The sequence below is a fragment of the Antechinus flavipes genome, chromosome 4 (assembly GCF_016432865.1).
Source record: "Antechinus flavipes isolate AdamAnt ecotype Samford, QLD, Australia chromosome 4, AdamAnt_v2, whole genome shotgun sequence".
Taxonomy (NCBI): Eukaryota; Metazoa; Chordata; class Mammalia; order Dasyuromorphia; family Dasyuridae; genus Antechinus; species Antechinus flavipes.
The window spans coordinates 345,044,966-345,068,459 of NC_067401.1; the positions used below are offsets into that span (position 1 = coordinate 345,044,966).

At 34.0% G+C, this 23,494-nt stretch overlaps 1 protein-coding gene across 1 annotated transcript in view; it reads right to left on the reverse strand.

Annotated features, from left to right (window-relative positions):
* The window catches only part of NOX3 (NADPH oxidase 3), a 109,146-nt gene extending 106,672 nt beyond the window's left edge, over positions 1–2,474 (reverse strand). Inside the window, exon 1 of the mRNA XM_051997994.1 lies at positions 2,396–2,474. The gene's annotated coding sequence lies outside the window, so the exon portion shown is untranslated. The remainder of the gene's footprint in view (positions 1–2,395) is intronic.
* Positions 2,475–23,494: the final 21,020 nt, after the last annotated feature.

Sequence of the window (23,494 nt, forward strand, 5' to 3'; positions counted from 1 at the left end):
GCTGATTCTATTCAGCTGAAAAGAATCTGGCTCTGGGAGTCCATTTTAGTGTTCTGAAAATTCAATTCACTGGCTAGAAGTGCTGGGAAGCTTCAGTGCTTTCTATCTGATTCCCAGAGAACCATTGATCTTATATTCCTCAACTTCACCTCTCTTTGTAGGGTACACTACTACCTCATTATATACATGTGAGGATTTGTGAATTTATCCAATCAGAACAGTGCCTCAGGCAGTGTGCTAAAAACTTTGCAGATGTTATCTGGATTGATTCTCAAAGCAACCCTGGGAGGTAGATACTATTGTTATGTCCCTTTTACAGTTGAAGAAAATGAGGCAGAAATAGGTTAAATAACTTGCTCAAAGTCATACAGCTATAAGATATTTGATATCAGATTTCAATATATCAGGTATCAGAACTCAAATCTTTCTAATTCCAGACCCACCACTCTACCCACTATACTATTATTGGGATTATTATTATTTTTTCTGTTCTAAATATAAGATTAGCTTCTCCATTCTTCCATTCTAGAAGCACAGGCTCAAAAATAATCATAATCAAAATCAAAAGTATCATAAGAAATTTTGAAAATTTGGTTGAAGTTAAGTATCTTGAAAGCCAGAATTGCTTCATTTTCTTCTTGCACTATGTTTAACACATTGAAGGCACTTAATAAATGCTTGCTGATTGATTAGATAAGTGTTTTTTGGGAACAGGAACACAATACTCTTGATGATCTGGTCAGCAAAGTGGTTTGTGATTATTCAATGAGAGGACTCACCTAAAAAATTTCTAATTGCAGGGTAAGCCCAATACCCCAAAGGGGAAAAATTAGACCTTCTAATGCCCTTGTTTAAACGCACTTCATAGTACAAAATATCAGAGGTTCTTTCTGCCATTTTTTTTTTTCTGGCTCTGGATCTTTCCTTTTAGTTTAATTTGATACTCCCTTTTAGTTCTTTTTCTTCTGAGTCTTGCATCTCTTTACCCCTATTCCTTAACAAACCACAAAGTCTTTTTCAAAGCATCTCTTTGGTTAGTTTAATCTGGTGTTAAGAAAAATCAATTGGGAGAATCTTTGCCTCATGTCTCATTGCACACCCCAAGTCTATGTTAATTGGCACTCCTGCACAGTCTGTCATATCTTGTTGCTTAATTAAATTCACATTTGTTTTGGAGTGTTCCTTTTACTCTGGTATTCTCTATGCATGGGAGGATAAAAACAAATGAGGAAAACATTTTATAGCTAAATTGGTTTGAGGAAAACAGTCCTGAATCATAACTCTTTATCATTTATGTAATCCTTCATTTCAACATCTTTGTTTTCCTGTTTTATTTTTGGTATATATTGGAACATACTAATTTTGGTGCCTTTAGTAAAAAAAAAAACAAAAAAAACCTGTTATCTACCTTAAATATTTATGATGCTTTATACCATTTCATTGCAGCTTATATCTATTATTTCAAAAGTGTAATATTTCAGAACCTTGTTGTCTTCTCTTTTCTTCCCTTCCTCCTTCCCTCCCTCCCTGCCTCCTTCCCTCCTTCCTTCCTTCTTCTCTTCTTTCTTCCTTCCTTCCTCCCTCTTTTCCTTCCTCCCTCCCTCCCTCCCTTTCTTCCTTCCTCCCTCCCGCCCTTTTTCCCTTCCTTCCTTCCTTCCTTCCTTCCTTCCTTCCTTCCTTCCTTCCTTCCTTCCTTCCTTCCTTCCCTTTCTTCTTTTCCTTCTCTCATTTCTTTCTTTGTTCCAACATATAAATTATTTTTATATGATTGTAAATGTAATTCATTGCACTGGATAGCGCAATCCCATTGAATCATATTTTTTAAATGACCTTATGTGATTTTAAGAAGAAATTGAGCATACAATAATCCCCAAGCCTAATTATTCACAATTGAAAATAGTGTTAATCATGTATCTCTTTCTAAATAGTGGAAAATATTGCAGCAAGAGGATCTGAATAAAGAGAGTTTAAAAGGATAAATACCAAATTATTCTTTCTGGATTGTAATGGTCCTATAGAACACAAATCATAGAATTTAGATAAGGAATAATGGCTTAGACATCTCTCATTCTGCAATATTTGGAAAATAAATGCAAGAGAAATTGCGTAACTTCTTCATGGTCACCAAGTAAACATGTAGCAGAACATTCAATGTAATATATGCCCACTTTCTCTGAATAAAATCTAGGATTTTATCTCAATATATTGCTAATCCCAAAACAAGGTTGTCTTACTGTACATTTGTCTTACTCAAGCCTAAACTCTAATTCTTTTAGTTTAGTTTAGTCTTGTAATTATTTGGGCACCATATCTAGGTTCTTAGGAAATCCTTTTGGATAATAACAAATTGCATAAATCAGGAAGAAGAAAAATCCATAGATAATGAAACACTTACTTGCATTAATAGCTATTGCATAGGCCACCAGCTTGTGGAACTTGAGGCTTTTGCCTAATTGTTTCTTCCATGGTTCTCTGCAACACTGAATGAGAAAACATAATAATTTTTGGAGATAATGGATAATAGAATAAGAAGCAGGAAATCTGAATGCTTACTCTTTTTCATTGCCATTGAATTACTAAGAAGTTTTCTATATCACACCAAAACTACCAGTTGATTTGTTCAAGTCTCTCCCTTCAATTTGTTCAATAGGAAGAAGGAAAGAAAGCCAATTTAGTCAAATTCAGTAGAAAAAAATAAATCAATGGGTCTACATTCCTTGTGTAGTCATTTTTCAATCATGTCCAATTCTCTGTGAATCTATTTGGTGTTTTCTTGCCAAAGAGTGGTTTGCCATTTCCTTCTCCAACTCAATTTACACATGAGAAAACTTAAGCAAACAATCAAATGATTTACCCATTCTCATACAGCTAGTAAGTGTCTGAGGAAAGATTTGAACTCAGTAGGTGAATCTTCCTGACTTCAGACCCAACATTCTACCCACTGTGTTACTTTTGAATTCCTAAGACTACCTGAATGAGACATACTGATTTTGGGCAAACCTACTAACATCCATTCCTTGGTTTCTGCATTTAGAAAAATAGAATTCATATCTTATCCCATTTATGGAACATAATCTTATATGGGTTAAATGACCCATTAATTTTTTAAGCTACTTAGAGAAAGACATTATAGAGTTTATATGAATTTTTACTAACTTATTATCAAAGATTTCTATTCATGCTGATGTTTGAAAACTCCACATTTTTCCCTTTTCAAAAGCAGTCTTGTACAAGTTATGATTCTCTATGGCAGGATGTTTGGCCAAAGACCAAACATTTTGAAATAAGTATAATTAGGGGAAAAGCCTGTGATTTTGGAGTAAGAATCAACTCTAAGAAATCCAGTGATTTAGATTTTCAAACCCCATTATTCTGTAAGATGCTTCCTTGTCGACTCTCTGCTGAACTATTTATGTAAGTTCTTTGAATTTGAAATGGTGAGAATTCATGCTGCTATAGTAGTTCTACCTTTGTGAATCAGGTCAAGTTTATTAACTCCATTTTTCAGACAGAGCCAATGAGACATGGAGAGGCTGAATGATGTGACCAATATCTTGTAGGGAGAAAATGGCAGAAGTGAGAGTATAACTAGAAATTCTGTTCCTGGCTTAATCACTGGTTTCTCCTCATAGCAAGATATAAACCTTAGTTTAAAAGGGATGTTAAGACTTTAGGAGAGAATGAAACACAGTGGATAGAGAGACAATTTTGAAAGCCAAATAACACGAGTTCAAATCTGAGTTCAATGTTTATAATAATGTATAATGTGTTGGTGAGAGGAATTCCTACATTGGAAGCTTCTTGTTACTAATAAACACACTGATCATTTGAGCAAACTAAGACTCCTAAGGGGCACATTTAGTTTTAGATTGGGGTAATGGATTAAAAAGGGAATGCTGCATAAGGGCATATATATATGGGTAGCAGTCTCCTACCTCTGACACATGCCAGTTATGTGATCATGGGCAACTCAAATTCTCAGTGCTCCAAGTGATTTTGTAAGACTGTAAGCCACAGATTGTGGGGCATACAAGTATTGATACCAATATTTAGAAAGGTGATAACATCTATTGTTGCTGAGTCATTTCAGTCATATCCAACCTTCTATGTCTCTATTTGGGGTTTTCTTGGCAAAAATAATAGGATAGCTTACCATTGCCTTCTCCAATGTTTGCCCATTTTACAGATTAAAAAAAAAAAGGCAAATAGGCATTAAGTGACTAGTAAAATGAGGTCAGATTTGAACTAAGATTCTCTTGACTTTAGGGCCAACACACTATCCACCGCACCAAATAGCAACCCTTATAACATTTGTAAAGGGAGCTTTCATCCTGAGAATTCCCTAAGTGCATGAAGCAACAGATCTAGATGTCCTCCTCCTCCAAACTTAAATAATTCAATTCAACAAACACTTATTAAGCACATATTATTTGGAAAGCCCTAGTCTGACACCATAATAACGACCATGCTAACCACAGAAAAAAAAATCAAGCTGGGCGTGGTACTTACAATGATTGTCCTCTCAAAAATGAAATGAAATTTCGGCTGACGGGTAACAGAATTAACATGCAATTATAGTTCAGGCACACAGCAGATGCTCTTGCCCAAGCCAAAGATGACTGGATATGGATAAAAGTACAAAAAAGAGGCATATTAAAAAGAAGGAAGTTGAAGATAAAGGAATATTATTTTCCAAAGATACACAATCTCTTACTTACACCTAGAATAACCCGTGTGTAAAGAAAAGCATCTTCTTCTTCATACCGACGGAATGTGTCAATAAACAGATAGAAATTCCCTCCCAACCATGACAGCTAGAATACAGAAGAGAGAGGAGAGAGTGAGCCAATCAATACCATCATCAACCTTTTCCTGTATTCAGAATCACTTATAAGTCTTTAAAAATTAAATTAGAATTTCATTTTGCTAATCAGAAATGCAGTACCCCCTTCCTTATTATCAAATTGTTCTTATGGGTAATTATAAGAGTAATAAATTGTAAATATTTTTATTATATGTTTAAAAACCCATGGAAGTACTCCAAACTGTTTCAAAACTGTAAAAGGTTGTAAATTCCCCGTGAGACATTGCTAAAGGTCAATGACATCTAGAAGAAGGGAGACAAAAACCTCAGAAACTACTTGAGAAAGACCCCAATCTTGCAAGCTGGTTTGAAGACCTCATTTGATTTCCAGAAGCCAATTCATACATTATGCAAGAACAAAATACTTGACTTTAAAAATAATTGAAAATGAGATTGCTCACACAAACAACTTTACATAATTCTTTAAGGGTATATTAAATATGACTATTGAATGTTTTCTAATCAGATCTCTGTTTTTGTGTCATACTTGAAATCACTTAACATTCCGACACACTCAAATTCAAAGTATGTTTATCATATTTTGTAACGTCGAGAAATAAAGAGCTACTTACTAGTAACACGACAGACAGACTTTCATTCAAAATCCAGCAACCCATCTGAATGGCTTTGCTTTTATGCTGAGAAGCAACTTACTCTTTTTCTTCACCTTAGCCTGGATTTTCTGCCCTTCGTAAGGGTTTTCCTACTAACTCCTTTTGTCTTTAGGTCTTAATAGGCACCTCCTGGGAGATGTGATTTCTAGGAATTTCTAATTAAGGACTTCCTGCCAAGAGCAGATCACCAACCTGACATGCCTCATGACCTAAGTAAATAAAAAGCAAACCTCTGTCTAATGATTTTTTTCTCCAAAATATTTCACAAGAAAGGAAAGCTGTTGTATTAAATTATCCTCATATACTTTCTACTCCATTTTCTAGATGGTTGCAGTTCAGATTATAATACCAAATTGAACAAATACATGAAATAAATAACTGAACCCAGAAGCTGAAATAAAGGGAAAAAAATTTTTTTCTCTCATATTTTTGGTATTTATATAATCTGTCCCTACTATTCTAAGAAATCTTTGATTCTGGACAAAAATAATGTCTCAATATTAATTGGTAGTAATGAAGATCATATGATAAAGATAAAAATGAAAAATGCTTTAGGTAAGAACATTTTATATATGTACAATATGTGAGCATAAAAAAAGTTCTGTGTGTTTTTGGAGATTGTTTTATCACTTTCATTGGTGTGTTAAAACATATAATTTTTATATTTATCAAACATTATTTTCTCAGGGCTAGTGTTGTGAGATTGGCATTTCTTTAAAACTGTCCAAAGTCGGACCATTTTTTGTGACTTCATCTTCCAACCTAGCATACAAATTATACTATTTCTAGGTCTGTAGAGAGATAAGGGGGTAATTCTCCGGATGGTTCAGGTCAAAAGTTTTTAAACATGAAAAATAACAGGAAAAAAGTGAAATAAAGGGGTTATCTGATTTATGACTTCAGCTCTCCTTGCAACTTAACATCATAGGATAAAAGGCTTAGAGCTAGAAGAGATCTCAGAGACCCATCTTGTTCAACCCTCTATTTTACAAAGGAGGTAACTGAGGCCCAGAGGTAAAGGGACCTGTACAAGGTCACACATTAGATATCTAGCTTCTATGTTTATATCAGTCAATCAATATGTTAACCAGTCTATCAGTCAACAAACATTTATTAAGTGTCTTTCATTAATTATTGTCTATAACATACAACACTCAATTATGAATAAGGGCATTGTCATTCAGTATATTAAGTAAACATTTGATTGACCTTGGCATAATGAAACATTGGCCCTAGACTTAGGAAGAATTGGATTTGAATCCTAAATAAAGGAAAAAAAGTCTCAGAATCTAATTTGTGACATTGGGCAAGTTATTCGTTCTTTCTGAGCTTGTTTCTTCATCTGTAAAATGAAGATTATAAAAGCATCTTATTCATAGGTGTAGTGGAAGAGTCAAATGGAATAAAATATATAAATCATTTTGAAAACCTTAAAGCATTATGTAAACATTAGCTTTATTATATGAATTTTATGGGATGTGTCTAAACCAATGATTTCACAAACATATGTCACTTCTATTACAAAAACTCTCTTTGTCAGTGTGAGTAGACAACTCATCTTTATACCTTATAGTCTTATAAACTTGCTTAGAGTATGGTGAGACTTGTCACAGCTAAAGTGGGGCTAGGAGGAGAACTTGAATTCAGTCTTCCTGACATGAGGACCTCTCTGTTATACATTTCACCATGTCAATTCTTTCTGTGAATCATATATTTCATCTATTACTTCCTCTCCCTTCCTGTTATCCTCTTCCCCATCCCCACCCCCACTTAGATTTTATATATCAGTTTGAAAGAAAAATTCAATATTCAATCAAATCAAATGAAGCTAAATATTTCCATCCCTTATTCAACCATTCTGGCTTTTCATAAATAATGTCAGAACAGATACATAGATGGACAAACAAGCAGACAGATGGACATATTTTCACAGAAAAGCAAGATTATTTGGAAAATGTTGTCTGATGCTTTCACGTGTCAGTAATAAAAAAAATTAAACTTCGATTTTATTTAGAAGCAACAGAAATGAATCTTCTGTCTGATTTGTTTCCTTTTAGAAATGGATCAAATCACAGGTATTCTGGCAAAATTAACTTGAGATTATAGCTTAGCTAGGGAAATTGCTACAGTCATTTCCTTTAAAGTACACTCACTGTAGATGTGAAATCTTCATATTCATTCCTCTAAGCCAATAATCTTCTATCGTGAAATAATTTGTTATTATTCCTGAAGTGTTTAGGATTTACATATCTTTGAGGTCTTATCTGGTTGGGTTATAAAAATTAATTCAGAGGGAAATATACCTACAGTTTTATGCTATCTCTTCTATTTTTGGTCTAGTGAGTATGAGAAAGATTTGAAAATTTCTAGGCTTTTATATCTTTCACATAGTAATCCAAATAATAAAGAGACATATTATGGAGTAATAAAAGGTGGTCACAATTTTTGTTAATTGCTTAGTGTATTTTCAGACCCACATTAAAAACATCATTTGACGACTTAGTTTTAAAGAGATGTCCATCATTACTTTAAAAATAAGGTTGGTTAATTCTCATTTGAATACATAGAACTACATTGAATTAGCTGGATGCTATATTTATTATTCATTCATAGCATCCATGGGAGTTATTACAAAGAAGCAGTTATGATTTGCATTGTGGAAATGTACCTTGGGCAGCTCATATTTTAATTCATTATTTTTTCAGAGATTTTCTTTTTAGGGAAAATATTATGGTCAGAGAATCATAGATTCATTGCTACAGAGGACCTGAGATGTATTCTAGTCCAATCTCTTCATTTTACAGATGAAGAAATTGAGGGTCAGGGAGACTAAATTGTTTTCCTGAGGTCATACAGGTAGAAAGTGACAAAGTAGGGATTTGAATCCAGATTCTCTGACCATAACTATATTACAGTTGGCCAATTACATCACAACAGTTCAGAATTGGGAGGAACCTTAGAGACCATCTAATCCAACTGTCTACTTTTACAGATAAGGAAACTGAGGCACTGAGAAAAAATTATGCACTTAAATGGTCACACTGCTAGTTAATGGCAAGGTAAAGCTCAAAGTGAAATATAAGACCCCTTTTCTCTCCCTATCTCAAACTGTCATATTCAGTCAGTATTCAGCAAGTCTTTCAATAAATGGTAAAAACCTTCCCTTCTCAAAGAGGGCAGTCTATAGTACCTTTGGTGCAGAAAATCTGAATTTTTTTCCAGGCTTTGGTATTTAAACATAAGTTTTAAGCATGAGCTATAATCCCACTACAGAAAGCTCCAGTAGTATTTACTTTTAGAAATTATTGTCATATCAGGGGACACTCTGTGTGTCTCTGTGTGTGTTTCAAATAAAGCTCAAAATGGGAATAATATTACTTCCAACAAAGAATTGTTGGAGAAGTCAGTCAGTCAGTCATTCTTTCAATCAGCATTTGTTAAGTGTCTACTATTTACCAGGTTGGGCAGCTAAGTAGCACAGTGGCTAGAGTTTAGAATCAACAATTTACATCTTTATGAGTTCAAATCTGGCCCCAGACATTTACTAGTTGTGTGACTCTGGGCAAGACACTTAATCCTATTCACCTCAGTTTCCTAATCTATAAAAAGAACTAGAGAAGGAAATGGCAAACCATTTTAATATTTTCATCAAGAAAATCCCAAATGGGGTCAAAAAAGAGTTGAACATAACTGAAAGGACTGAATAACACCATCAAAAATAAAAACAGCAGCATTCACCAGGCACTGTGCTAAGTGCTGGAAAAGCCCTTTTGAACGCCACCTTCATATAGGCTCTTTTTGTTCACATCAATGTCATTTCAATTTCATAGCCATGACCCGGGGAGGGTGTTACTTCTTTCTCAGTTAAAAGACATCCCAAGCCATCAGATTACATCATTGGTCTCCAAGTTGATTAGATTCCAGATGTCAGTTCTTATCTTGAGAACAAGAGCCAACTTCAATTGAACCTTGTGCTCTCTGTCTCTGATGCAGGGATTGTGACAGACAACACAAAGTACATTGAGGACTCTGCAGGTGCCAGGTGCTCTAGGATTCTTATCTTCTGTCTGCTTCCTCATGACATTTTATGCTACACATCATGAACAAATATCGACAGGTTCTGCTGTTTAGGATAATGAGGTTTGTCTTAGCCACAGTGATTTTTTAAAGGACTTTGCAAGGACCACAACTACAATTGCTAGCCCTCTGAATACTTAGTGCTTATCTGGGGCAAAGTCAGATAGGGAGAAAAATGGTCAGAAAGGGAAAGGGAGAAGAGGGAACAAGGTAAATCTAGTAGAAATTTTAACCACTTTTGCCTCTCATTTTCAATATTCAAAAGAAACACCAGGACAGAACAAGGAGCTCCAAAGGTTTGGCTGAGGAATTCTTTGTAGACTGAGGAAGATGAAGGCTGCATAGACTAGAGGGGCAGAGGGAACAACATGGGCTAGTTACCCGTGGAAAAGTACACAAGGAAATTTGCAGAATGACAGGGAATCTTAAATATGAGCAATCTTGTGCTAAAAGAGGGAAGAAATTTAGTTGTGCTGAAGATTACTGGTTTTACTTTTAAAAAAATGATTTTTTTAAAAGTAAAACAATCATTAACATGATTCTTTTTTCCTCTTACATTCTTATTTTAATAGTTATCACTTGTTTTTTTCACCTTACTTTCATTTCATTTCTAAATATGTCTTTTCCCATTCCCTTACACAAAGAACAGTTGTTACTGGTGTTCACTTGGATCTCATTTTTTTGCTGGCAAAGATATCGGATTAGTTTTCCATTTCATTCTCCAGCTAATTTACAGATGAGGAAACTGAGGCAAACAGGGTAAAGTAACTTTCCCAGTGTCACACAGTTAATAAATATCTAAGACTACATTTGAACTCAAATCTTCCTGACTCTAGGCTCAGAATATTCTCCACTGTTCCCCTGTGCTGTATCTTGTAATAAAAATTTAAAAAGAAGAAAAAATAACATCAGCAAAACCAATTAACAAATTGTCTGATAAGTATATGTAATATTCCATATCCACAATCTCCTACCTCTGCAAAGATGCAAACCATTTCATTTTAAGTAGGCACAGCTTCCAACCATGGTTCTTAAAAGCATATGTGCTATGTACTAGATAGTATCCTCTCACCCATTAGTCACAAATGCCTGAAAGCCAGTGAAATGAATGTTGCCTTATTTGTTTTGAAAGATGGATGTAATCAGTTTTACTAATGCAAAAGGCATTGTCCACTGCTGTATTCAATAAACATTTGCTAAATACCCACTATGTCTAAGTCACTGTGCTCAAGATGAGGGATACAAAAATATTTTCTGCCTTGGTTAGAAGAAGCTCAAGAACATATAATTCTAGATTTGGAGTTGCAAAGTGACCTCAGAAGTCATTCGAGGACAAGCTTTCATTTTATAGACAAGGAATGTGAAGATCAGAGAAGTTAATGTTTTGCTTAAGGTCACAATGATGATAAGTGACAAAGACAGGATTCCAGCCCTGTACTCAGCACTGCCAACTTCATAAGGAGCATCAATCAGTCACTCAAAAAGCATTTATTAAATACCAGTTACGTGCCAAGCACTGAGCTAAGTGCTAATCATAAGCCCAACATATCATAGGAAGATGTAGGGAGTTTTAAAAAATAGTTTTTTTTCAAAATATATGCAAAAATAATTTTCAACATTCATCCTTGCAAAACCTTGTGTTCCTCTTGTCTTTTCTCCCTTCCTTCCCCCAGCCCTCCCCTAGACAGCAAATAATCCAATATATGTTAAACATGTGCAAGTCCCACAATTCCCTCATTTATATATTTCTACATTTATCATGCTGCACAAAAAAATCAGATCAAAAAGAAAAAAATGAGAAAGAAAAACAAAAAAGCAAGCAAACAACAACAAAAAAGGAGCACAGTCCTTTCTCTAGGTACAGATGGCTTTCTCCATCAAAAGTCTATTGGAACTGGCCCAAATCACCTCATTGTTGAAAAGAGATATGTCCATGAGAGTTGATCATCACATAATTTTGTTGTTGCTGTCTACAATGTTCTCTTGGTCCTGATGTAGGGAGATTTGAAAGTTGTCTTCTAAGTATTTGGAGATCTGTTATTTGGAATACGGATTAGGCTTATTCTCTTTTTTTTTTCCCTAAAAGAGAGAAGAATGAACAAAACATAGAAATATCTTGTATGGACATAACTGTTTGCATCTTGTCTTCCACATTAATTAGACCATGAGCTCCTTGACAATAGGGACCATTTCCTTGTTTTCCTAGTGGTTAGCACAGTGAGTGGCACATAGTAGGTTCCTGAGAAATGTTACCTGACTGACTAGAAATTTCTATATGGAATAGGATAAAATGTGATAGGAGCAAAGTACAAGGTCTAGACAAAGTGTGAATTGCTGATGAGGATTGGGAATTCATGTAGGAAGTGACACTTGAACTTAGACTTGAAAGAAATGAAGAATTTCAATAATCCCAACTTAAAGATAATGTGAAGTAAAAAAAATAATACCTTTCAATACACATTCATACTCTAAAAAAAAAGCTAGCATTTATATAGCATTTTTAGATTTGCAAAATTCTATAAATATCATACCTCATTTGGCCCTCACAACAGCCCTATGCAGTGCATGCAATTATCAACTCCATTTTGCAGATGAGGAAAAAGAGGCAGCAAGGCAAATTTGGAAGGATGAAATCCTAAAAACAAGCAAATTTCTAGTAAATAGGAAGCTAACAGTACTTGTGCTGCAAAGCTCTCTTAGACTAGAATCCTTCAGCATTATATTTTTAGCTGCTTTAGTGTTTCACAGTTAAAGAGTGGCTGACCCAACAAAGGAACTCTTTGATCCTCAAGGGCAAGATTGATCATCGGGAAGCTTTTGCTGCTGCATACTAAAAAGTGGAGCTCCCCATAGATAGTGCAGAGGAGTTCATCTTAGAAAAAGCAGCACCTGTGAGCAGTTCTCTTCTAACTGTTAAAGAAACATTGCCTGTCCTTGCTTCCAATAACCAAATATCATCATCTGGACTCAAAACAAATGCTTAGTCAGCACTTCCTTGTGCATGGTCCTGTGCTCCAGTTAGAAAAAGCCAAAACCAAACCAAAAACAACAAAAGTCCTCCACAGCCTCTACATAAGTGTTTCCAAGTAACATTCACAGTGATCATTATGTTGATTTCATTTTCTTTTTTCCTTTCCTTTCTTTCTTTCTTTCTTTCTTTCTTTCTTTTTTCCTTTTCTTTCTTTCTTTCTTTCTTTCTTTCTTTCTTTCTTTCTTTCTTTCTTTCTTTCTTTTTTCTTTCTTTCTTTTCTTTCTTTCTTTCTTTCTTTCTTCTTTCTTTCTTTCTTTCTTTCTTTCTTTCTTTCTTTCTTTCTTTCTTTCTTTCTTTCTTTCTTTCTTTCTGACTCAAGAACCTGGAAAAACTTTAAAGAAGACTATAAATTAAATTGATATTTTATATTCAAGAAAATTAAAGAACATACGACACATATATTATTTTATATGCTTGAAGGAGAGATTAGTGGCCTTTTTATAAACTGCCCCCTGCCATTTTATCAGTCTCTGGCATCTTACACCTCCATGCCACTTGGCCTTCTCTCCACTCCCCTGACTCCTTTCTGATCCATTGACATTTTTTGACTCCAGACATTTTCCCTCTATATCCTCCATTTCTGGAATGCCCTCTGTTCCTAATTTCTGTCTCTTGGTTTCTCTGCTTCCTTTAAATCTCAGCTAAAATATCACCTAAAGGAGGACTTTCCCAGTGCTCTCAGTTCTAGTGCCTTTCCTCTACTTTATCCTGTAAATACAGGTTGTTTTTACATAGATATTTGTATATTGTCTGCCCCATCTGATTGTGACCTGCTTAAGAGCAGGGATTTTTGTATTTTAAGTTTTTCTGTATCCCTAATAATTAGCACAATGCCTGGCACAAAATAGGTCCTTAATAAGTATTCAATTAACTAGGTTATAATCTTGAACCAAGATTCTCTTACTCCAAATCGTGGCTCTGCCCCTTACTGCTATATGACGCTGGATAAGATTGAGCAAGTTTTAGTTTTCTGACCTTTTATTCTTTATCTGCAAATAAAAACAAAGAAACTAGCAAACAAACAAATAAAAGCAGCTTGGAAAAGAAGTAGGAGAGGGAGAGGGCAGATCATTGTTAGGAAAAAAAGCAAAGGAAGAGATTTGGGCCAGATAATCTATGAGGTCTCTTTTAGTTCTAAATCTATGAGACTCTATGTATACTACAATTCTGTCTGTTCCAGCTTTGTGATTATGAGCAAGCTGCTTAATGAAGCCTCAGTTTCTTCATCTGTAAAATGGGAAAAAGAATTGCATGCTTAATAGAACTATTGTGAGAAAGGTGCTTTATAAATCTTATTGTGCACATGAATTTGAATTATTATTACTTAGGTTTTATTTTCATTCTTGGAGTAAAATGAGTCCCATACAGTCCAATTTTTAAATCATCTCTGCTACAAACTTAGTTAAGAATATTCATCTTGGCTAATTTTCATTTAGACTAATTAAATAAAAAGTTCATAATTTTGGATTCATTCCACATTTATTTTATTTAACCAGGATTCACTGAGGATATTGTGGCTATAACAGTGTATTATTGGGCATTAAAAGGGAACCAAAGAGGTGGATGGTATAGTCTCTATTCTTAAATAACTCAATGTCTAATTGGAAAGTAAAATTATACATGACAAAAATAAATTAGAAATACAAGAAGGGGGAATGATGTTGTAGCATAAATTATATACACAAGCCGTAAAGGATCTCAAAAGAGAAAACTCAGCATAATGGCTTAGTCAGAGAACTCTCATTAAAGGAGATGACTTGAGATGGGACATGAAAGAGATGTAGAAAATGAATTTTGAGAGAGGTTAGGGGGAAGCATTCCAAGGCTGATTTCCTGTGGCCTTTAATTATTAGTCTTAGTCATAAGAGAGCCACTTGGGCACAAAATCCAAACCAACAATCTCTAAATCACCTCTTTTGCTTTGATTATTACTTCAATTGCTTTGATTCTATTATCATCTTGTAAAACAAAAACAAAGAAATCATTGCTTCTATAGAGTTATTCCAATACTGTATACAGATAATTGGATTTGAAGCTTAAAGATTTGGGTTCAAATTTTGGTTTTGCTATTTACCACCTGTGATTATAGTGAGACTGCTTAAGGAATCATTAAATCAGACCTGAATGAGATCTTCCATTGAGTTTAATCTCTTCAATTTACAGTTGAAGAATCTAAGGTACAGAGAAATTTAGCAATTTGCTCAGTTACCAATAACTATAAAGTGTCTGAAGTAGGGTTTAAACTCAAGTTTCCTTACCTGTAAAATCAAGGTATTGGTCTCTAAAATATGTTCCAGTATTAAATCTATGTTCTTATCTTTCTTTCTTCCAAGGAATCATTTATTTTTTAAAATTTATTAAAATTTATTAATTTTTATATTTAATATTTATTAATTTATTTAAAAATTTAATAAAATTATATATATATATAATGGATATATATATATATAATTTTATTAAATTTTTTTCAATAACATTTTATTTTTTAAATTAATGTAAAGATAATTTTTAACATTCATTTTCATAAGACTTTGTCTTCCATTTTTTTCTCTCTCTCCCCCTTATCTTCCCTCTTCCCAACACAGCAAGTAATGTGATGGTTAAAGATGTGCAATTCTTTTTTTTTTTTTTTTAACATATTTCCATATTTGTTATATTGTGCAAGAAAAATCAGACCAAAAGGGGAAAAATAAGAAAGAAACAAAGATGAAAATACTATGTTTTGATCCACATTCAGCCTCTATAGAAGGAATCTTTTCAATAAACTTAAATTAAGCGCTTACTATGCTCATTCTTCTCACTTAGATTTCCTATAGACATCTCTGCATGAGACAAATGGAACTCACTCTCTAAACCATTCAGATTCTAAATTCTTCTAGTTAGGCAAACTTGAAATCTAGAAATCATCCTTGATTCTTTTCTCTCACTCAGTATCAGTATCCAGTCAGTTGCCAAGTCATGTTGGTTGGATTCTCCCTCTACCATACTGTTCAAATTCATCCCCTTCTCTCCATTCATGGAGCTTCTACTCTGGATTAGTATCATATCATTATAATGTATTAAATGCTCTATTTTGATAGATCTATAATTGATCTCCTAGTTCCAATCCCACTCCCTCTCCAATATACATTCTCTACACAGCTGCCAAATTGATATTCCTGAAACATAAACCTGACCACATTATTCCTCCTATCCTACCCACTTAAAAATATTGGATAGCTCCCTAATTACCTCTAGGATAAAATAAAAACTCTTCAGCCTGTCACTTAAAGCCTTCCACAATCTGCTTCCCACTTAGAATACTAGTCATTTCACATTATTTGCTTTTCCAAACTTTTTGTTTTAGTCAAATGCTTCTACTATTTGTGTGTTATACCTCACCTCCATGCCTTTGCACAAACAATATACTATTTTTGATATGTGCTTCCTTCTTCCCTATATGTCATATGACCTCTACCTTCTCTTAAAGCACAGTTTAGGAACCATATTCTCTATGAGACTTTCCCATACTCACTCTTTTTTTTTTCTTGAAACTATCTTGTATACAGTATGTATTTATTCATTTGTGTGTATGTCATATCCCCTAATTCCCCAATAGAATGTAAGCTCTTTAGAGTAGATATTGCTTCATTTTTGTTTTTATATACCCATTAGCTACTACAATGGTTTTCATATGGTAGGCACTTGATAAATATTTATTGAATTAAATTGAATTTCAAGACATTATTGGGAGAAGAGTGATGAAATAGCTCTCTCCCAAAAGCCTGAGATGCTACAAATTAGTTTGGATATTGGAGGGTATCATCTAAAATACAGCTTCTTAAATTGTGGTTCATGACCCTATATAGAGCCTCATAATTGCATGTGGAAGTCATGAAATTATGATTTATTGTCAATAAATATTGAACTGTATAACTATTTTTTATATACCTATATGCCTGGGATCATGTAAGAAAATTTTGTGGGTAAAAAGGGATTGTGTGTGGAAAAAGTTTAAAACCCCTGCTCTAAAATGATAATTTCTTGTTTGATATATTGCACTCCAGAATAATCTCTAATATGATTAAGATATATTGTGTTCAAGCACACAAGGTATATTGTGTACAAAGTAGTGCATGCTTTTGAGAGATAATAAAATAGTCCACGTGAGATGTCTTAAGGACCAAGACTAAGGTACTACCAATTTGCAGTAAATATGCCCCTGTGATATCCATTATTCATTATTCTACCTTTGTCAAAACCAACATACTTTGAAGGAATTTGTGAATCAGCTTGGACCAACAAAGGAAAGACAAGATGATTTGATACCTCAATTTTCTCACCTCAAATTCAGGGCAAATCTCTAAAGTGTAAAAGGGGTAAAGGCTTATGCTATCCAGTGATTTCTGTTTACAAAACTTTTAATATACTTTACTTCATTCAGTTTTCACAACCAACTACGTAGTTTAATTAGTCCCATTATATAGATATTAAAATTGAGATTCTGAAAAATTAAGAGATACAGATTTAAACCCAGGTGTCCTAATATTAAGCTATATTGTTTTACCACTATGCCATGCTATCCTTAATTTTAAAAGTTATATTGTTCTGTTTTCAGTATAGTTTGGTGAAAGTGAGGATTAATTACCCCATTCTTTATGTGTGTAGTGTTTGTCTAGCATATATCAGTGACCAGAAAATGTAAAATGATAAGAACACTTGTTTGTTTCTTTTACTTCTCAAAACATAAGATAAAATCATAACAATCCCCTTTGGATTAGTAACTAAGATTAAGAGCAACAATGACATAGTGGTTTCTCTGAAAGTAAATAAAAGCTAGGGGGAAGTTTTCTTTCTCAGGTAGTGAATCATTCCATGTCTCTGTTCAGGAAAAAAATAAAGTCTAAAAAGGCTAGTCTCTAGATCCCTCCTTTGCATACCCAAGCTGTTCATCTCTCAAAAGTCAAAGTAGATGCCAGAATTCCATAGATTTCATTTTTCAAGATGAACATTCATATTTGAACATATTTCAAGCCAGATGGTTTACAGTTCATGTATTTGTTGCTGTTTTCCTGCCACAACAACTAAATATTGAAGATACATATCTGTGATGAGGAGATCACTTGCAAAACCATCTTTCCCGCCTGCTATTTCTTGCTGCATCCTCACAAATCCTCTGCTTTACATCACAGAGCATGGCAGGGTGAAGGGCTTAGGTGATTCAAATGATGAATTGCATCCTTTTGATTTAATAGACAGGAGGTAGATGAAATAAAATAAAAAAATTCCTTTCTATAAATAAATATTTGTTATAACAGCTATGAATTTTCTGATAGCAAATAAGAAACCAAATGAGTATCTATTGAAATAGTGTAGTTTCATAATCCTTTTACACAAGCTTGAAAGTTTACTTTCAATCCTAAGTTTAGTTAGGAAAACTCCAGAAATCAGGAAGGGAGAAAGGATAGATCCAATTCATATAGGTTCCAAAAGAAAGGTTTGATTTTTTAAAAATGGGGTCATACTCTTTTCCATCAGGAATGAAAAATGTCAGGTGGGGAAAGCATTCCCCATCACACAGAGAAGGCTGTCAGTGTCACTCAGCAGGATCAAAGAGCTCTCCCTTTCAATAAGAAGCAATTTGTTGTCCATTTGTCATCTTGGATGGGATTCAGTATAGTACTAAGCTATCAGTACTTGTATTGTGATTATTTTCATAGCAACATGGGATTTAGAGCAAGAAGAGGCATTACAGATCATCTAATTGGATTTATTTTGTTTCAGCAAACAATTATTACATACCTACTATGTGTAAAGTCCTAGATACATAAGCACAAAATGAAATTATGATCTCAGTGACCCTACATTTTACTAGGTGAACTCTTTTATTGATCTGGCTAGGAAACTGTAGGGCAGAGAGGTTACATTTTAAAAGGTCTTTTTCCCCTCAAAGGCCATTTGACTCAAATAATCAAAGCCCAAAATGGGATATAAACACCTGAAAAAGGCTGGCAACAAGCAATGAATAGCAACCCTTTTCAGGATGTGCACAACTTTTCACAGTGCACTGTTTGACCACTCAGTTGTTGTGACAAATGCAAGTATAATAAAGAATTAAAAAAAAAAACACCCCCCCACCCTAGTGTGTCCATGATAGTTGAGAATCAGAAGGATCATTCCAAATCAGAGCAGAAAATGCACACATGGACAAACCAAAAATGTCTGGGAAATTCTTTTGAGGAATAGTGAGGAGATTATGACTATTTCAGGGTCCTATATTCAAAATAAAAAGTGCTCTAACATTACAGAATTTTGACACTAGAAATCAACTAACTTACCAACCTGTCAATTAATGAACACTACATTAGGTGTTTGATATATAAAAGCAAAAATGAAACTATTTTCACCCTCAAAGACTTATTTACGTTTTATTGAGGGACATATAGAAATATATGGATATAGACATGTAGAAATAAATGGAAAAAATAAACAAAATGCATATACATTCACATATATGTACATATGTCATATATTGCATGTATATACACATGTTTGCACATGTCTGTATGTCAATATTTGAGGGGGCATGGTACTAGTAGTTGAAAAGACCAAGAAAAACCTATAGTAGGAGGAAGCACTAAAACTGAGCTTTGAAAGAAACCAAGGATTCTAAAATTCAGAGAGGTGAGGAGGAATACACTTCAGGTCTGGGGTATAGATAGCCAATGCAAATTCAAGGGGGTAGGAAGTGGATTATCATATATGAACAATAGCAACTTTGGCAGGACTGGAGATTGTATGCTGTTAGCAGATCTAATTTAGATGAACCATAGAATCTATGAAGAGGAATAATCTATAATAATTTAGCCAGAGCCAGATTGTAAAGAGCTTGAAATGCTAAATAGCAACCAATAGGGAGTCACCAGAACTTTTTGTCAGGCTACTGCAGTAGAAATATCACTTTGGCAGTCATATGGATTTTTAAATGGAGAAAGAGGAGACTGGGAGCAAGAACAATTAGTATGCTATTACAATAATTCATATGTATGCATTATTACATACATATATTGTTATTATTGTTCATTTGTATCTGACTCAATGCTTCCATTTGGGTTTTCTTGGCAAGATATTGGAGTGGCTTACCAATTCCTTCTCTAGATCATTTTACAGATGAAGAAATTGAAGATGACAGGGTTAAGTGACTTACTCTGGGTCATATAGCTAGTCAGTGTCTGAGGCTAGATTCACACTTAGGAAAATAAATCCTACTGTCCAGTCTTGGCATTCTAATTGTTGTGCTGCTTAGCTGCCCCTTGCATATATATGCATTATACTGTAGCATCTATATCTATATCTATATGTGTGTGTGTTTATGTAAATATATACATATATATATACATGCTACTAATAACAATAGTCTGTTAATACTGCTACTACTACTACTACGATCACCAATAATGGTATATATGTATATATGTTTATTACATGTATGTGTACATGTACATGCATATAAAACAGATAGGGAGTATACTCATTAAACACTTGCTGTATTCTAGTTATTGTACTAAGCACTGGGGATATAAGTACGAGTAAACATGACAGACCTTGCCCTCAAGAAGCTTATATTTTACTGAAGGAAGACAACATATAATGAATAAATAGAAGATAGATGGGGCTACACATGCAAGGAAGCATAATTTGTATCTGGTGGCTGGGAAAGTGGCACTTTGGATGTGGGCAAGAAAAAGTGAAAGGTACCCTATAAGAGACTAAGGTGATGCCACGACCAAGTAGGATTTATACTGGGAATGCAGGGCTGGTTCAATATTAGGAAAACTATTAGCATAATTGACTATATCAATAACAAAACTAATTAAAATCATATGATCATCTCAATAAATGCATAAAAAGCATTTGATAAAATCCAACATCCATTCCTATTAAAAACACTTGAGAATATAGGAATAAATGGACTTTTCCTTAGCATCTATTTAAAACCACCAATAAGCTCATATGTAATGAGGATAAACTGGAACCATTTCCAATAAGATCAGGAGTGAAACAAGGTTGCCCACTATCACCATTATTATTCAATATTGTATTAGAAATGCCAGCTTTGGCAATAAGACTTGAGAAAGAGATTAAAGGAATTAGAGTAGGAAATGAGGAAACCAAATTATCACTCTTTGCAAATGATATAATGGAATACTTAAAGAATTCCAGAAATTCTACTAAAAAGCTATTAGAAATAATCCACAACTTTAGTAAAGTTGCAGGATACAAAATAAACCCACATAAGTCATCAGCATTCTTATATATCACTAACAAAATCCAACACTTAGAGTGGCAAAGAGAAATTCCATTTAAAGTAACTGCCAATAATATAAAATATTTGGGAATCTATCTTCCAAGGGAAAGTTAGGAACTATATGTGCCAAACTACAAAACATTTTCCACACAAATAAAGTCAGATCTAACCAATTGGAAAAATACTAAGTGCTCTTGGATAGGTCGAGCAAATATAATAAGGTAGACAATATAATAATTAATAAAGATGACAATAACAATAAACTATTTACTTAGTGCTATACCAATCAGACTCCCCCCAATATTTTAATGACCTAAAAAAACCAACAAAATTCATCAGAAGAACAAAAGGTCAAGACTTTCAAGGGAACTAATGAAAAAAAAAATCAAATGAAGGTGGCCTACCTGTGCCACATCTAAAACTATATTGTGAAGCAGCGATCATCAAAACCATTTGTATTGACTAAGAAATAGACTGGTTGATCAGTGGAATAGGTTAGGTTCACAAGACAAAATAGTCAATAACTATAGCAATCTAGTGTTTGACAAATCCAAAGACCTTAGTTTTTGGGATAAGAATTCACTGGTTGCCAAAAACTGCTGGGAAAATTGGAAACTAGTATGGCAGAAAGTAGACATTGACCCACACTTAACATCGTACACCAAGGGTTCATGACATAGGCATAAAGAATGAGATTATAAATAAATTAGAAGAGCATAGGATAGTTTACCCTTCAGACTTGTGGAGGAGGAAGGAATTTATGACCAAAGAAGAACTAGAGATCATTATTAATCACAAATTAGAAAATTTTGATTATTTTGAATTGAAAAGCTTTTGTATAAACAAAATGCAGACAAGATTAGAAGGGAATCAATAAACTGGGAAAACATTTTCACAGTCAAAGATTCTGATAAAGGCCTCATTTCCAAAATATATAGAGAATTGATTCTAATTTATAAGAAATCAAACCATTCTCCAATTGATAAATGGTCAAAGGATATGAACAGACAATTTTCAGATGAAGAAATTGAAACTATTTTTAGCCATATGAAAAGATGTTCCAAGTTATTATTAATCAGAGAAATGCAAATTAAGACAACTCTGAGATACCACTACACTCTTCTCAGATTGACTAGGATGACAGGAAAAGATTATGCTGAATGTTGGAGGGGATGTGGGAAAACTGGGATACTGATACATTGTTGGTGGAATTGTGAATGCATGCAGCTATTCTGGAGAACAATCTGGAACTATGCTCATAAAGTTATCAAACTGTGCATACACTTTGATCCAGTGGTGTTATACTGGGCTTAGATCCCAAAGAGATCTTAAAGAAGAAAAAGGGATTTGTATATGCAAAAATGTTTGTGGCAGCCCTTTTTGTAGTGGCTAGAAACTGGAAATTGAATGGATGCCCATCAATTGGAGAATGGCTAAATAAATTGTAGTATATGAATGTTATGGAATATTATTGTTCTGTAAGAAACGACTAGCAGGATGATTTCAGAAAGCCTGGAGAGACTTACAGGAACTGATGCTGAGTGAAATGAGCAGGACCAGGAGATCATTCTATACTTCAACAACAATATCATATGATGATCAGTTCTGATGGACATGGCTCTCTTTATCGATGACATGAACCAAATCAATTCCATTTGTTCAATAATGAAGAGAACCAGCTATACCTAGAGAAAGAACTCTGGGAAATGAGTGTGAACCACAACATAGCATTTCCATTCCCTCTGTTTTTATCTTCTTGCATTTTTGATTTCCTTCTCAGGTTAATTTTATCTTATTTCTAAGTCTGATTTTTCTTGTGCAGCAAAATAACTGTATTGATATGTATACGTATACTGTATTTAACATATACTTTAACATATTTAACATGTATTGGTCTACCTGCCATCAAGGAGAGGGGGTGGGGGAAGAAGGGGAAAAGTTGGAACACAAGGTTTTGCACAGGTCATTGCTGAAAAATTACCCATGCATATATCTTTTTTTTGCTGTTTTTTTATTATAGCTTTTTATTTACAAGTTATATGCATGGGTAATTTTACAGCATTGACAATTGCCAAACCTTTTGTTCCAATTTTTCCCCTCCTTCTCCACATGCCCATCCCCTGATGGCAGGTTGACCAATACATGTTAAATATATTAAAGTATAAATTAAATACATTATAAGTATACATGTCCTGACAGTTATTTTGCTGTACAAAAATAATTAGACTTTGAAATAGTGTACAATTAGCCTGTAAAAGAAATAAAAAATGCAGGCAGACAAAAAAAAAAAAAGGAATTGAGAATTCTATGTAATGGTTCATAGTCATCTCCCAGCGTTCTTTCGTTGGGTTTAGCTGGTTCAATTCATTACTGCTCTATTGGAACTGATTTGGTTCATCTCATCACTGGAGATGGCCATGTCCATCAGAATTGATCATCATATAGTATTGTTGTTGAAGTATATAATGATCTCCTGGTCCTGCTCATTTCACTCAGCATCAGTTCATGTAAGTCTCTCAGGCCTTTCTGAAATCATTCTGTGTAACAGCACGCTAGCACCCCAGACAACCCAGAATCAGCCGGAATCAGGATAAGCAAAAGTCCTTAGTCTTTATTCTTGG